This window comes from Triticum dicoccoides, chromosome 3A, assembly GCF_002162155.2.
Source record: "Triticum dicoccoides isolate Atlit2015 ecotype Zavitan chromosome 3A, WEW_v2.0, whole genome shotgun sequence".
Lineage (NCBI taxonomy): Eukaryota > Viridiplantae > Streptophyta > Magnoliopsida > Poales > Poaceae > Triticum > Triticum dicoccoides.
In genome coordinates, this window is record NC_041384.1 from 314,371,484 (window position 1) to 314,388,829 (window position 17,346).

Here is a 17,346-nt window from a genome sequence, read left to right on the forward strand (position 1 = left end):
CAACACATAACCAAGAAACCTTCGAAAATCATCTACCTCAACCTTCGAAAAGCATCCGTTATACGAGTTACGGCGATACTCCCGAACTCCCGCCCCAGTACTGGGTGGCGTCGAGGTTATCTCACCAATGAACTGCATAAAAGAGATTTTCGATGTCGGCGTACTAAACTCAGGTATTCCAGAATTGCAACGATAAAATTGTGACGACAACACCTCGGAGCTCAACTCCCCGGGACACTGCCACAACCCCTAAAGACAGGAGGCACCAAGAACAAAGTTCTCGTCACAAAACCATAGGAACGATTCCAAGATACCCGCGTGATCCTAAATTTTTTTTAGTGAAATTTGAGAAGAGAAGAGTCAAAACTCTACGTCAGGATGCCTTACCAGAGCGATGAGGAGACTGGGGAGTAAAAAGAATTCCTAAACTCTCCGATATATAATTCCTAAATGACTCAAAACATTTTTCTAGACTCAACAACGGCTGCTAAAAACGATCAAGCAGTGGGGGCTCCTAAGGTCGGGGAAGGCTCTGATTACCAACTTGTAACGCCCTCGATGCGGCTATATCTCCCACGTGTCGAAGCATGACTTAGAGGCATAACCGCATTGAAAGCAATGTCGCAAGTGAGGTAATCTTCACACAACCCATGTAATATAATAGGGGGAAAGAGATACATAGTTGGCTTACAATCGCCACTTCACACAATTACATGAATAAAGCATTACATCATCCAGATACAATCAAGGTCCGACTACGGAACCAAAATAAAAGAAGAACCCCAAATGTGACACGGTCCCCGATCGACCCCAACTGGGCTCCACTACTGATCAACTAGAACGAAACAACACAACGAACAAAGTCTTCATCGAGCTCCTCCTGAGCTTGGTTGCATCATCTGCACGGACTCATCGGCACCTGCAAGCTGCTTTTGGAAGTATCTGTGAGTCACCGGGACTCAACAATCTCGCACCCTCGTGATCAAGACTATTTAAGCTTATGGGTAGGGTAAAGGTATGAGGTGGAGCTGCAGCAAGCGACTAGCATATATGGTGGCTAAACATACGCAAAAGAGAGCGAGAAGAGAAGGCAAAGCACGGTCGATAGAAGTATGATCAAGAAGTGATCCTAGAACAACCTACGTCAAGCATAACTCCAACACCGTGTTCACTTCCCGGACTCCGCCGGAAAGAGACCATCACGGTTACACACGCGGTTGATGTATTTTAATTATGTTAAGGTTCAAGTTATCTACAACCGGACATTAACAAATTCCCATTTGCCCATAACCGCGGGCACGGCTTTCGAAAGTTCAAATCCCTGCAGGGGTGTCCCAACTTAGCCCATCACAAGCTCTCACGGTCAACGAAGGATATTCCTTCTAGCGGGAAGGCCCGATCAGACTCGGAATCCTGGTTACAAGACATCCTCGATAATGGTAAAACAAGTCCAGCAAAGCCGCCCGATGTGCCGACATCCTGATGGGAGCTGCACATATCTCGTTCTCAGGGCAACACCGGATAGGTCAAGCTACGAGTAAAACCAGCCCTCAAGTTTCCCCGAGGTGGCCCCGCAGGCTGCCCATTTCGGACCAACACTTAGACAAGCACTGGCCCGGGGGGTTAAAATAAAGATGACCCTTGGGCTGGCCTAACCCAAGGGAAGAATAGGCTAGGTGGCGAATGGTAAAACCAAGGTTGGGCCTTGCTGGAGGAGTTTTATTCAAAGCGAACTATCAAGGGGTTCCCATTATAACCCAACCACGTAAGGAATGCAAAATCCGGGAACATAACACCGATATGACAGAAACTAGGGCGGCAAGAGTGGAACAAAACACCAGGCATAAGGCCGAGCCTTCCACCCTTTACCAAGTATATAGATGCATTAATTAAATAAGATATATTGTGATATCCCAACAAGTAAACATGTCCCAACAAGGAACAACATCTCCATGTTCCAATAAGGAACAAGCTTCAATCTTCACCTGCAACTAACAACGCTATAAGAGGGGCTGAGCAAAGTGGTAACATAGCCAAACAACGGTTTGCTAGGACAAGGTGGGTTAGAGGCTTGGTTCAACAATATAGGAGGCATGATAAGCAAGTGGTAGGTATTGCAGCATAGGCATAGCAAAAGAGCGAGAAACTAGCAAGCAAAGATAGAAGTGATTTCGAGGGTATGTTCATCTTGCCTGAAATCCCACAAGGAAGAAGAACGAGTCCATGAAGAAGACAAACGGGCATAGATGAACGGGTCCTCACAAACGCGACATAATCGGAACCAACCCGAAGAAGCAACACCGTAAAGGAGCAAACAACATAGTAAACAACCAACACATGAACATGGCACGATGCGCAAACAAGTATGATGCATGTCCGGTTTAATGAAGCATGGCATGGCAAAGTGCACAAACAATCCTACAAATTAAGTGGAGCTCATTATGCAACTTCGTTGCATATTGACGAAACACCACATTTGGTTATTTAGTTCAATCTCGTTTATGTACTCAAAAAAATTAAATGTTGTTGAACATGGCAAGAGAGTGAAGCAAAAGAAAACTACCTATCTAGGTAAGTTTAAATGAGGCCGGAAACAACAAACAACAAGTCCGGAAACTCCTCATATGCATATATTAGGTTTGTTACTGTTCTGTCCTAAACATAATTTTAGAGTTGTTAAACATGCTAGGTGAGTGCATCATGTTAGACTAGGCATTTTTCTACCCCATTTACATATAAGGTTTATTAAAATCCGAGTTACGGTTAAAAAGTTATGAAATAAAGCATTTTAACAAGTTATTTAATCAAATTTAAACAAACAACATTTTAAACTTTTTTAAACATAGATGAAAGTTGGATATAATGAAACTAGATGAAAAACTAAGCATTTTTCATATATAATTTATTTAGATCTGATGCACGGTTAATTAGTTATTATATGCATGTTGACTAGGGACTTTTCTACAAAACAGGCAGTCTCTGGTTAAAAGGCAAAATTCACATCGCATGAAAAAAAAATACATGGGGCGAATCTGGAGCAGATTGGGCCAACAGAAAAAAAACTAAGGAGCCGCTGGGCCTCACCATGGGCCAAGGCCCAGTTGATGCAGAGGCCGGTTGGCTGCTAGGCGCGCAGTTGGGCCTGCTAGCCCTGCGCTCGGTCAACGCACGAGCGAGACGAGGAGGCGAGCTGCTCCTGTTCTCGTTCTGAAGAAAACAGAAACAGCAGCAGAACAAGGCAATGGAGAAGACAACGACAAGGGTCCTGGCGACGGGATCGATGGGAACCGGCTGGAACGGGCGGGTCGAGTCGTCCGGCGTTGGTTCCGGGCAACGGTGGCGGACGGAGCTCGGGTGCGGGACTCCAGATCCATGGCGCTGCAAGGTGCAGAGAGAGAGAGAGAGAGAGAGGTTAGAGATAGTGGGGAACCATGGAGAGGGGTCGCTGGATTGGAGGGGCGAGGGGCCGCGACCTGCGAGACTCCACTCCGGCGAGTGGCGCGGCCTGTCGGGGTCCTGGACGGCGGCTCGCGGGAGGCCACGGATGGGACGGCTCTAGCAGGAGCTTGGCCACGGCGAGACTTGCAGCAGCAGGACGGAATGGAGGAGGAACCTGGCGCGGTTGGAGACGTACATGGCGAGGCAGGGTGCGCGACGAAGCTGGGGCATGGCGCTCGGTGCTCAGGGAGGCAGCGGCCAGCTGGATCGAGGAAGAGCCTGGCTAGCGCTCGGGATGAACAGGGATCGAGCCCCTGGCTCTCTTCTACGGGTATTGCTGCCGCTGGTTGGTGGATCAAGGTGATCCAGAGGAGAGCGCTGGTTGGGCGGCGTTGAAAACGAGGAGGAGCGACATGGCCGTGGTTGGTAGTTTGGATCGGGAGGGGATCCCAAGGAGGAGGAGATAGTGGCTGGCGGCGGCGGAGGATGGGACAAGACCCCTAGTTTTTAGGGTTTGATCTAGATTTAGACTAGGAGTCCTTTATATATAGAAAGAGGGGGAAGTGTAGGGTAGATTCGGACCCTTCGATCTAAATTGGGCGGTTGAGAAAAAAAATAGACTAGGTGAGAGCAAAACTAAACCGAAGATGATTGGATATCTAGGTGTAGCGCGATTTGGTCCCTCCGATCAGAATCGGATGGGCCGAGATAACTAGGTTGGGAAGTCCAATTAATAAAATGGAGACATTTTTTAGACGTTTGGGGATGATCCGGACACAACGGTGACGACTCCCCGGGTCGGGTCCGGGGATGTTTCGGACGCGCACGTGAGGAGGGCCGCGGGCTGACGAGAGAGGTTAGGTTGGGCCTGGCGGTAAGTAGTGGGCTGTGTAGACGGTCTTGAGCTGAGAAAAGAGAAGAGAAAGAGAGAGAGAGAGAGAGAGACCCGGCGACTGTTTCTGGAGACCGAAAGCGTCCGACGTTAGACCGGCTATAATGCCGCTATAGTTTAACGGTTGGGCTATCAAACGAACTCCGAATGCGATGAAACTTGGCGGGCGACCTACTAACAACATAACAACACCGCACGCCAACATTCAACCCATTCCGAGAACATTTCCAGCCACTTATAAAATAATATTTCGGACATGCCGCGGGCGCGTGCGAGTGTGGTTGGGCTCAGAACGGACAACAGACGGAACTGGGGAAACCCGGACGGATGCAAGTTTTGAAAACATGATGATGCAATGCACATGATGACATGACAAGATGCAACATGCAAGCGAATGACAACGCAACAACAGCGAATAACTGGAGGACACTTGGCACATCGGTCTCGGGGCATCACAATATTATGCTTCCCCTGTATCCCCCAACACCTAATTGCATAACCGGAAAGTTTCGGGAGTTTATAAGTGGGAATTCATGTATATCATAGGATATCTTTCCAACAGACACGTGATAAGATATGGGATCTATCATATGTATGTTTTCGGCTTATTTTGCAAGCCAATCCTTGTTTTGTTTTGAGTTGTGGTATTCGAGTTGCTTCAATGTCAAGTGTTGATTCCATACCTTTCCTAAGCGGTGTTCTCATATTTCTGTGTGAATACTAATCCTCCCTAATAATCGAGATTGTCATGTCAATCCTTTTCAACCGTTGTGCTTCTCTTCAAGTGGATCCAATCACTGCTACATTCGCGAGATCAATTATCAGTTCTTCCCAACGGTGTTTGCTTCATCCGTCCCAAATTGCCTTTGTTTTCCCGCCCTCCCACCCTTTTTATTCAAGGATTAATATTTCTTAATCATGTATCCTTTTATTTGTGAGAGTCTATCCATTCTTTTCCATCGATGTTCTTACCTGGTGGTTCTCATGAAGATGCCCTACAAGTTCACCATTCTTCATTCTCTTTTCTTCTCCGGTGGATTTAATTCAAGCTTTTGGTGTTGATCATATCTTCCTCGTTTCAAATGCTTTCTCATGCCGGTGCACCTCTTAATCGTTCATTTCTCTCTATTCATATCCGAAGTGCTGAAGATATCTCGAAGATTCATGTTTCCACTCTACATTCATTCAAGCTTCAAGCCATTTAATTCAACCGACACATTCTCTCTTCAAATCATTTCAACGGTGTTTCTTTTGAGTGGGCCCTAACCCACAGGTCTATTCCCAGGATCTTACCTGACTCTTCTATTTTCCCGGAGTTACTCTCAAAGTCTTCTCCAAGTTTGATGTAAGAATGAGTTATCATCAGTCAAATGCTTTTTCCAAGATCTTTCAAAAATTCTTTTCATCGTTGACTCAACCATTCTATTCGTCATCCCAGAATATCTCAACAATTCATGGTGGTCTTTCTCATCGTCATTCTCTGTATTTGAAGACTGAAGAAGATTTTTCTCTCAATTTTGCTCCATTCTCTTCAAGATTCATGGTTCTAGCTTGATGCCATCCTCTCATAATTGTGTTCGATTGTGAGAATTCTTTTCATCTATCCGAAGCAATTCAGGAGTCTTTTCAGTTTGATCATCCGGAGCCCATCATCTCAGAATTATTCATTCCAGCTTTCAGCTCTCGTTCTCCAAATCTTACCGGTGCATCAGTCAAGTATTCTCTAATCAGCTCAGGATCTATTCGTTCTCATGTATCTAAATCCTAGCAAGTATCTTCATTCGTTTTCCAATTCTTCCCGGTGAATTGTGCCTTAGCTACGTTCATTTTCAATTCTTACGGTGGTTCGTTCAAGATCTCTCTTCCTTCGTTACCATATCAATTCATTCGGTCTCCCCAATCCTACCGGTGGTTCGTCGAAGACCTTCTCAAGTTCGTGCTATATCTATCTTAATTCTTTCTACGAGAATAAGTAGTATGCCAAATCCATTGTGTGCCATCAATTTAATTGATGAAGGATCAGCATAATGTAATTCTTATTCTTGTTTCATCGAGTATATTCAACTCCTTATTCCGGAGGTTCATCAAAAAATTCCCGGTTTCAATTGTTCATCTTTCTTTTCCCGAAGTTCCAAGATCTCATCATCACGAAGATCCATCTAAATCACTACAATCTTTCACCTTGTGTTTTCAATATCCGGTTGTAGAGAACTTGACACTCAACTTAATTCAAATGAATCAACCGCGTGTGTAGCTGTGATGGTCTCTTTCCGACGGAGTCCGGGAAGTGAACACGGTTCTTGTGTTATGCTTGATCTAGGTAGATTCAGGATCACTTCTTGATCACTTCTAGTTCACGACCGTGCTTTGCTTCTCTTCTCGCTCTTATTTGCGTATGTTAGCCACCATATATGCTTAGTGCTTGCTGCAGCTCCACCTCACTATCCCTTTCCTACCCATAAGCTTAAATAGTCTTGATCTCGCGGGTGTGAGATTGTTGAGTCCCCGTGACTCACTGATACTTCCAAACAGTTGCAGGTGCCGATTATACCAATGCAGGTGATGCAACCAAGCTCAAGGAGGAGCTCGATGAAGATTGTGTTCGTTGTGTTGTTTCATTTCCAGTTGATCAGTAGTGGAGCCTAGTCGGGGCGATCGGGGATCTAGCATTAGGGGTTGTCTTTCTTTATTTGGTTTTGTAGTCGGACCTTGATTGTATTCTGGATGATGTAATGCTATATTTACGTATTGTGTGAAGTGGCAATTGTAAGCCAACTCTTTATATCTTTCTTATTCAGTACATGGGATGTGTAAAGATTACCCCTCTTGCGACATGCTTACTATGCGGTTATGCCTCTAAGTCGTGCTCCGACACGTGGGAGATATAGCTGCATTGTGGGTGTTACATCATAATAAACGGAACTGTGGAAAGTTGCATGGCAATATATCTCGGAATGGCTATGGAAATGCCATAATAGGTAGGTATGGTGGCTTTTTTGAGGAAGGTATAAGGAGGCTTATGTGTGATAGAGCGTATCATATCATGGGGTTTGGATTAGCCGGCGAAGTTTGCACCAACTCTCGAGGTGAGAAAGGGCAATGCACATTACCGAAGAGGCTAGCAATGATGGTAGGGTGAGAGTGCGTATAATCCATGGACTCAACATTAGTCATAAAGAACTCACATACATATTGCAAAAATCTACAAGTCATCAAAACCAAGCAATACACGCAGCTCCTAGGGGGATAGGTTGGTAGGAAAAGACCATCGCTCGTCCCCGACTGCCACTCATAAGGAAAGCAATCAAAGAACACCCCATGCTTCAAATTTGTCACACAACATTTACCGTACGTGCATGCTACGGGACTTGCCAACTTCAACACAAGTATTTCTCAATTCTACAATTACCCAACTAGCACAACTCTGATATTACCATCTTTATATCTCAAAACAACTATCAAGTATCAAGCTTCTCATAACATTTAATGCACTCTATATGAAAGTTTTTATTATACCCATCTTGGATGCCTATCATATTAGGACTTATTTCATAACCAAAGCAAATTACCATGATGTTCTAAAAGACTCTCAAAATAATATAAGTGAAGCATGGGAGATCAATAATTTCTATAAATAAAATCACCGCCGTGCTCTAAAAAGATATAAGTGAAGCACTAGAGCAAAATTATCAAGCTCAAAAGATATAAGTGAAGCACATCTAGTATTCTAATAAATTCCGATTCATGTGTGTCTCTACAAAAGGTGTGTACAACAAGGATGATTGTGGTAAACTAAAAAGCAAAGACTCAAATCATACAAGACGCTCCAAGAAAAACACATATCATGTGGTGAATAAAAATATAGCCTCAAGTAAAGTTACCGATAGATGAAGACGAAAGAGGGGATGCCTTCTGGGGCATCCCCAAGCTTAGGCTTTTGGTTGTCCTTGACTTTTACCTTGGGGTAGCTTGGGAATCCCCAAGCTTAGGCTCTTGCCACTCCTTGTTCCGAAATCCATCAAATCTTTACCCAAAAACTTGAAAACTTCACAACGCAAAACTCAACAAAAAATCTCATGAGCTCCGTTAGTATAAGAAAACAAATCACCACCTTAAGGTACTGTAATAAACTCATTATTTATTTATTTTGGTGTTAAACCTACTTTATTCCAACTTATTTATGGTTCATACCCCCCGATACTAGCCATAGATTCATCAAAATAAGCAAACAACACACGAAAAACTGAATCTGTCAAGAATAGAACAGTCTGTAGCAATATGTAGGTTTCGAATATTTCTGTAACTCCAAAAATTCTGACAAATTAGGGCGTCCTAAAATGTTTGTATAATGATCTACTGTAGTTGGAATCGGTATTTTATCGCTCTCTGGTAAGAAATGAAAATTATTCTCGTGAGCTTATCCTTTCTGTTTTTCAGCAAGATCAAATAACAATCATCCAAGAAGATCCTAAAGGATTTACTTGGCACAAGCACTAATTAAAACATAAAAAACACAATCATAACAGAGGATAGATGATTTATTTATTACTAAACAGGAACTAAAAGCAAGGAACAAAAATAAAATTGGGTTGCCTCCCAACAAGCGCTATCGTTTAACGCCCCTAGCTAGGCATAAAAGCAAGAATAGATCTAGGTATTGTCCTCTTTGGTAGGAAATTCTTCAATTGAACACTTATAGCCCTTGGGAGGTTCTTTATTTTTTTAAATGATCAAACTCCTAGGTAGGAAATCAAGAAATTCACTTGTAGCAAAAGGTTCCTTAACGATATCTAAAAAGTTGGGGTGAACACTTATTGATTTGAGATCTTCATTTTTCTTACTAGAAGATTCACCCTTATTTTTAGGAACATAGATAAATTTGGCAACTTTGGTAGGAGGAGGATTTGAGGTGTTTTTAAGGGCAGAAAAAGTGAACCCCAAGTTGGTAATAATCTCTTCGAGTTTGTCAATTCGACTGGAATCTTGATCTATCTTTTCATTAACTGTGGGTTCCTTTTCCTTATGATTTTTCAGAGTAACTCCTACCTTAGATCCATATTGAGTAATTTCATTGTGGATCTTTTTATCCAAATTTTCAATTAGCTCTACAGTGGCAATTTTATTTTCAATAATATCAAGCCTTTGCGAAGAAGAACAGAACTAGATTGCTTTTTAATAGATCTATTTTGAGCATTGCAAATTCTATACCAAGCATCTTTTAAGTTTTCTCCCTCCCTTTGTTTAAAATTAAGAACTTCATTATCGGGAGTGTTAACAATGATAGAAGAACTAGCCATGAGGGAAAAATAAACGATCTAACACATGGACAAACAAGAGGCAAGTGAAAAGAGATGAATGGAAGAAGGGCGAATAGAAAAGAGGCGAATAAAACGACAAAGGTGAAATGGCGGAGAGGAAAACGAGAGGCAAATGACAAATAATGTAATGCAAGGGATAAGAGTTTGTGATGGGTACTTGGTATGTCTTGACTTGGCATAGATCTCCCAGGCAACGGCGCCAGAAATCCTTCTTGCTACCTCTTGATCATGCGTTGGTTTTCCCTTGAAGAGGAAAGGGTGATGCAGCAAAGTAGCATAAGTATTTCCGTCAGTTTTTGAGAACCAAGGTATCAATCTAGTTGGATACTACACGCAAGTCACCTATTACCTGCACAAACAAACAAGAACCTCGCAACCAATGCGATAAAGGGGTTGTCAATCCCTTCACGGTCACTTACGGAAGTGAGATCTGATAAAGATAATAAGCTAAATATTTTTGGTATTTTTGTTGTATAGATTGAAAAGTAAAGGTTGCAAAATAAATAGTAAATTAGAATTGTAGATCAGAAACTTATATGATGTAAACTAGACCCGGGGCCATAGGTTTCATTAGTGGCTTCTCTCAAGATAACATATATTATGGTAGGGGAACAAATTACTGCTGAGCAATTGATAGAAAAGCGCATAGTTATGATGATATCTAGGCATGAGCATGAACATAGGCATCACGTCCGTGTCAAGTAGACCGAAACTATTCTGCATCTACTACTATTACTCCACACATGAACCGCTATCCAACATGCATCTAGGGTATTAAGATCATAAGCACAGAGTAACGCATTAGGCAAGATGACATGATGTAGAGGGATAAACTCAAGCAATATGATATAAACCCCATCTTTTTATCCTCGATGGCAACAATACAATACATGCCTTGCTGCCCCTGCTGTCACTGGAAAGGACACCACAAAATTGAACCCAAAGCTAAGCACTTCTCCCATTGCAAGAAAGATCAATCTAGTAGGCCAAACCAAACTGATAATTCGAAGTGACTTGCAAAGATATCAAATCATGCATATAAGAATTCAGAGAAGAATCTAATATTGTTCATAGATAATCTTAATCATAGACCCACAATTCATCGGATCTCGGCAAACACACCGCAAAAAGTATTACATCGAATAGATCTCCAAGAACATCGAGGAGTACTTTGTATTGAGATCCAAAGAGAGAGAAGAAGCCATCTAGCTAATAACTATGGACCCGAAGGTCCATGGTAAACTACTCACACATCATCGGAGAGGCGATGGTATTGATGTAGAAGCCCTCTGTGATTAAATCCCCCTGCGGCAGATCGCCGGAAAAGGTCCCCAGATGGGATATCACGGGTACAGAAGGTTGCGGCAGTGGAAAAGTGGTTTCCTGGCTCCCCCGGATGTTTTCAGGGTATAAGAGTATATATAGGCGAAACAAGTTGGTTGGTGGAGCCACGAGGGGCCCACCAGGGTGGGGGTGCGCCGCCCTACCTCGTGGCTGCCTCGTTGCTTCCTTGACCTCCACTCCAAGTCTCCTGGATTGCGTTTCTTCCAAAAAATATCCTCGCGAAGCTTTCATTCCGTTTGGATTCCGTTTAATATTCCTTTTCTGCGAAACACTGAAATAGGCAAAAAAACAACAATTCGCACTGGGCCTTCTGTTAATAGGCTAGTCCCAAAAATAATATAAAAGTGCATAATAAAGCCCATTAAGCATCCAAAACAGATATTATAATAGCATGGAACAATAAAGAATTATAGATACGTTGGAGACGTATCAGTGGATGGTGTATTTTATTCGTCATATTTTTCTGATCATTTTTCATGTATAAATTATTTTCATATAAGCTATGGTTTATTTTATATAATTTTCCAAAGTTTAATTGAATTTCTAGAATATATTAATTCGAGACAAAAACAGTAAATACATTTGTCACCTAGTACTACTCTAGTCATTGTGTATTACAGGTGGGGCCAGGAGGGTTGGTTGACTGTTTGACCAGCCAAAGTTTGATTAGTCAACAGGGTGTAGGGGACCCACATGTCATTGTCAATGTTTTTGATTAATTATTTAGTTAGCAATAGGGCCCCACATGTCATAGACTAGTTAGTGGAGGAGTTGCGCGGGTGCGAGCGAGCAGCGGCGAGCGAGCATGGGGCGCGCAGCCTAGTGCAGCCGGCAGCAACGGCGGAAACAACAATGTAGCAGCGGTAGACACAAAGGGCAGTAACAAGCAGCACGGAGCAGCATAGAGCAGTAGTAGCAAGTAGCAGTGGGCAGGAGCAGCAAGGAGCATGATGCATCCATTGGGTAAGACAACAGGAGCAGTGTGCGCGCGTACATCATGGCTGCAGCCATGGACAAGAACAAGGTGACCACTGTAATGAAGAATCGATGGGAAAAGTGAGGGGAATCAGCAGAGGAGCTCACTGCAGAGCTTATGGACGTGGTTAGGGAGCGCTGCGGTGGACGGACGCGAAGAACTCGACAATGAAATGTGTAGGACATGGGCGAAGACGACGGTGTTGCATGACGAGAGGAGGCCGGTGGCTGCGGGATCGACAAAGTGGCGGTCACCACATGCTCGGGCATGAGATAAATAGAGAAGAGGGGGCGAGCGAGGGGGATATGGCGTTTTAGGGTTTGTCCACTACGTCAGGGAGGGTCTTATCCTTCTCGGAGGTGGTTCAGATGTTTGACACGGCGTCATCGATCGTGTGGATGGCCGGCCAATGGCCACAGGTTCGCATTGCCTCCTCCCTGGCTGGAGGTGGGAGAAAGGCCCGATGGCCTAGGCCAGGCCGCACTGTAGTAGCTTAGGGCCTAGCTGAGCAGTAGGTTAGTATGCATTTTTCTCTTCTGTTTTTTGTTTGTTTAATTTCTCCTATGTTTTCTATTTCATTCTTGCACTAAATGACTTTTTCAAAAAGTGCTATTGGCCATAATAAATACTAGGCAAAATCTAGTACTACCACAAAAAGTTTGGCTACATGGCAATTTCATTTGAATTTTCTTTAATTAAGAAAAACATTAAATGCTACTGTTTTGGTACTATTTTTGGCACTAGCTCCCAAATGAGCAAACAAGTGTTGTTTTGCTCCTCTACCATAATTTCATATGGATTATTTCCAAAAGTATGAACTATTTTGCTAGCAAGTTTGGAGATCTTCATATTTCACTTACTATTTGAATTATTAATCTGAGTTGAATTAGTTCTTAACTATATTTGTTAGGATGTAAGGATGTTGACTTGGCATCATTACCATGTGGTCGATGTAGCTAACCTACTGGGGCTGTTACAAATGTCCTGCACTACAAGAAATCTTGTCCTCCTCTAAGGGGAAGGAATTTGATGCGGAGCATCCCAAGATCATCCCCATGGACGCTCCTACACCTCCAACGACACCACTTGGACCAATGACACGAGCCCGAGCCAAGGCTATCGAAGATAAGGTGAACTCACTCCTCTCCGAACTCCCACTTTCTATGCATGAGACATGGCTACTACCTAAGTCCGATGTGTTGTGCATGATTAGGCACCAAGAGGGCCCTCCCGAAGATGCGCATGAAGATGTACAAGTCCCCAAGTCCACGGATGAGGAGAACCAACAGAATGAGCCAAGAGCATCTCCCAGGCCCCGGACATCCGGCCCCTGGAGCGTCATCCTCTACAGCAGCACAGCCGCCGGAAGCTACAGGCCCCGGACATCCGGCCCCGGCAGCCCGGACATCCGGCCTCTCCCGAGCCCCCAGACATCCGGCCACCGGCCCGGAAATCCGGCCCCTCCTAACCCGAGAGCAACAAATGCCACCACTCCAGCCCGGACATCCGCCCCCCCAGCCCGGACATCCAGCCCGACCAGCCCGGACATCCGGCCTCCCCTGTCTGCGCACAGTGAAGGGCCGAGGCCCGTGTATCCCTTCTCCCCCTAGACTATATATACTCCACCCCGTAAAACTTTCTAGGGTTAGCATTGGTTTAGCTCATTTTAGAGATAGAGCATTGCTCATCCACATCGGATCTACTCCACGAGAGAGATTGTGGCCTCTACGGAGAAGATCCCTTTGGATTCAAGACCTCCTTTTGGAGAAGAACTTCAAGACCTCCTCACGGAGAATACCAGTTACCGTGTATCGTCCCTAGTTGATCGTGGATCGTGTATCTTACTTTATGTACTTGAGGATCTAGCATATGTGTGACTATTTCTTGTTGGTTGAGTGATTCTCTCGTGTTTCCCCTCGTTTCCACCCTCGTGTTTCTCGTGTTCTTCGTGGGATCCGCTCCTTTTGTGAAAGATCGGCCGATTAGGGTTCTACCCTACATCATCTTGGTATCAGATCCACATTGATCACGATTTCGGAGCCTCCCCGTTGTGTTTCTAGCCTTGTTTTGTTGTTTTTCGTCCTAATTCGAAAATTCACCACCAAAAATAGCCCCAATTTTTTTTGTGATTTGTTGGTGTGTTGAGATTTTGTTGGTTTGGATCCGTGGATTTGCTTTGTTTTGAGTGGATCTATCTTCCCATCCCTTTTTCCCCAATTTCCATCCACATATTCCTCTGATTTTCGCCCGGATTTGACCTCTCCATGCAGTGTTCATCCCGTTCGTCCTCGGATCCAGAGCCTGGACATCCGTCCCGTCAAGCCCGGACATCCGGCCCTCGGACATCCGGCTTTCCACCCGGACTTCCGACCCCTGGCAGCAACATCTCCATCCACCGCCCCGTTTTTCGTCCATTTTCACCAAATTTTGTTTCCGGTGCCCACCATATATCGTATATACTTCCGCATACCTCCACCACTTCCGCATAACCCAACCATTTTTTGGACTGTTTCGCTCTCCGACACATTTTCTACTTCAAGGTTTGAGAATTTGAGTTGCGGTACCGTATCCTTTTGTGTTTCAGCTATCTAGGTATGGTTCAACTTCGACATCACCGCCGCTCATCTTCGCCACGGACGCGTCCTCAATCATCACCATTGTCCTACATCGTCATCAACAACGACCACCTCGACTACACCTTGGTATTTTTGCCACCATTTTGACACCATACCGGAAGCAAGACTGGTAACCTCATCTTGGTATTGGACATATCACTCTTGCCATTACATTGATAGCCATCACAGCCTTACTCCTTTGTGTTTCTTACCCATCGAGACTAGCCATTGATTATTGCCGGCAACGATGCTTGTGCACATTAGTGATCATACTTCCCATAGCATACATACATCATTGTTGCATATATTGGTATCATCTCTTGTGTCATAAAGTTGTCATCACATACTCATCTGCTATCTTGGTTCGTCAAGCATTGCATGAGAAAAGAGCTCAAACATCAAAGAGCCAAACAAGCTTTTAAGCAATGAGGAAAGATAAGCAAAGAGCTTCTAAGCAAGAACCATAGCATCTTACAACATTAAGATTGTCATACTCGATCATCTTGGATCATATCATAGCAACACCTTGCATAGAGCATATTTGGGATAGAAGTCGTTGCATTTTTGCTAAGTAGGTTGTGCACAAGTTCTTGTATTCGCCTATTGTGCAATCGTGCTAGCGTCTCTCTAGTGTTGTGCAACAAGAGCATTTTTGTGGATTCCACATTTTGGCTCACCCTTGGTTGCATAACCCCACTTATCTTTTTGCGTGTGTGTTTCCGTGTACCTTATATGCTTGGTCTACTTGTTACATTGCATCTTGCGAATATTTTCCAACATTATTGAACCTCACTTACAATTGCATCAAATTTTGTGCCACCGTCCTAACCAAGCTCCACCAAAAGCTTGTACTTGTGTAGGTGTGAGAAACCGACAAGAGCTAGTACCAATTGTGCTATTTCCTTGTCCTACATTGGAGTGATCCTCGATCCACTTTCAACTTTGTTCAAGGTACATCTGGTACTCGTTCTTCTCTTTCTACCACTCACATTTGTCTTGGAATGATGGATAGGCCAAGTACTTCTACCAACCCACTCTTCATGGAGCAAGACGACGACATGAACTCCTTCGTCACCAAGAGTCACCTCTTTGGTGCACAACGTGCTTTGCATCAAGAACAACAAGCTATGAGTGAACGCATCGACAACCTTGCTGCCAACTTGCGACTTTCTGAGCAACGTATAAGGGACTACTTCGACCACAAGCTCGACGATCGCAAGCAAGAGAATGACGCAAGGATGGACGAAATTCGTGCGTTGTTGCTCAACCGCTCGTCTTCCACTTCAAGAAGGAGCCGTTCAAGCCGCCACTCCGACTTCACCCTCTCCGGCTCAAGTACACCAACATTGAACACTCTTCACCGAGCCACGCGCATCGACCATCAAGAAACAAGAGGCCTTTGCACACAATCCCCTATGCGACACCGACTCTCAAGAGCACCGACAACGTCAAACTCAAGAGGCCTTTGCGCTAGCACGAGAACGGCAACAACAACGCCAACATGAAGAGGAAGAGCGAGCGCGTCTACACCAAAATGCTCAAGATGCCGAGGCACAACATCAAGAACAACAACTCCGTGACGCTCAAGCACTTGCGGCGCAACAAGCTCTACGTGATTCGAGTCGAGCCGTAGCTGACCGAAGCTGACAAGCCCGTGAACAAGAGGAAGCACTTCGCGAAGAAATTCAAGAACGAAGATTTCAAGCTCGCGTGCATCGTCAAGTTCCTCCTCGATCTCGACAAGCTCCTCCACAAGCTCGCCAAGAACAACAAGTCAATCCAGACCATGAAGACATTGGGGATTCTCCATGACAAGAACAACATGACGATGACAACCCTCCGCGCCAAGAGCACCATGAGTTGAAAAATCATCAACAACATGGGCGTCATCATCCCCGACCCCAACACAATGAAGAGCAACGCTATGGCAAGCTCAAGTTCACCATGCCCAAGTTCAACGGAAGCAACGATCCCGAAGAGTACCTTTTATGGGCATTGAAGGTTGAGAAGATCTTCCGCTTGCACAATTATGAAGAAGAGAAGAAGATCACGGTGGCATCCCTTGAGTTCCAAGACTATGTCCTCATTTGGTGGGAACAAATCATAGAGTGCCGAGAGGCAAGAGGTGAACCACCCATCACTACTTGGGCGCAAATGAAGGATGTCATGAGAGCACGCTTTGTACCTACCTATTACAACCGCGACCTCTTCAAGAAACTCCAACAACTCAAGCAAGGAACAAAGAGAGTTGAAGAATACTACAAGGATATGGAGATTGCAATGATAAGAGCTAATGTCACGGAAGATGATGAGCAAACAATGGCACGTTTCTTGAGTGGACTCAATCATCCCATCAAGAAGATCGCCGACTTCCAACCATACTCAAATCTCATCGAGCTAGTGCACCAAGCTACCAAAGCGGAACGCCAAGTGCAAGATGATTTCAAGTATGCCAAGTTCTCATCCAAGTCCTACGGCTTCTCCAACAACAAAGCTTCAATGACTCCAACACCGACTACAAAGCCTTCTACTACCAACATCGGCAAGTCGACTTCCAAGAAAGCTTCGTCAACTACAAGCCATCCTCCTACGAGCAACTTCAAGCCGAGAGCTTCATCATCATCAACCCCAACCAATGAGACCGTCAAGACAAGTTCCTTCAAGTGTTTCACTTGCGGAGGCCGAGGCCGCAAGTCCTATGAGTGCACCAAAAAGCGAACCATGGTCTTCAACGACGATGGCACTTATGACTCCATGAGTGAA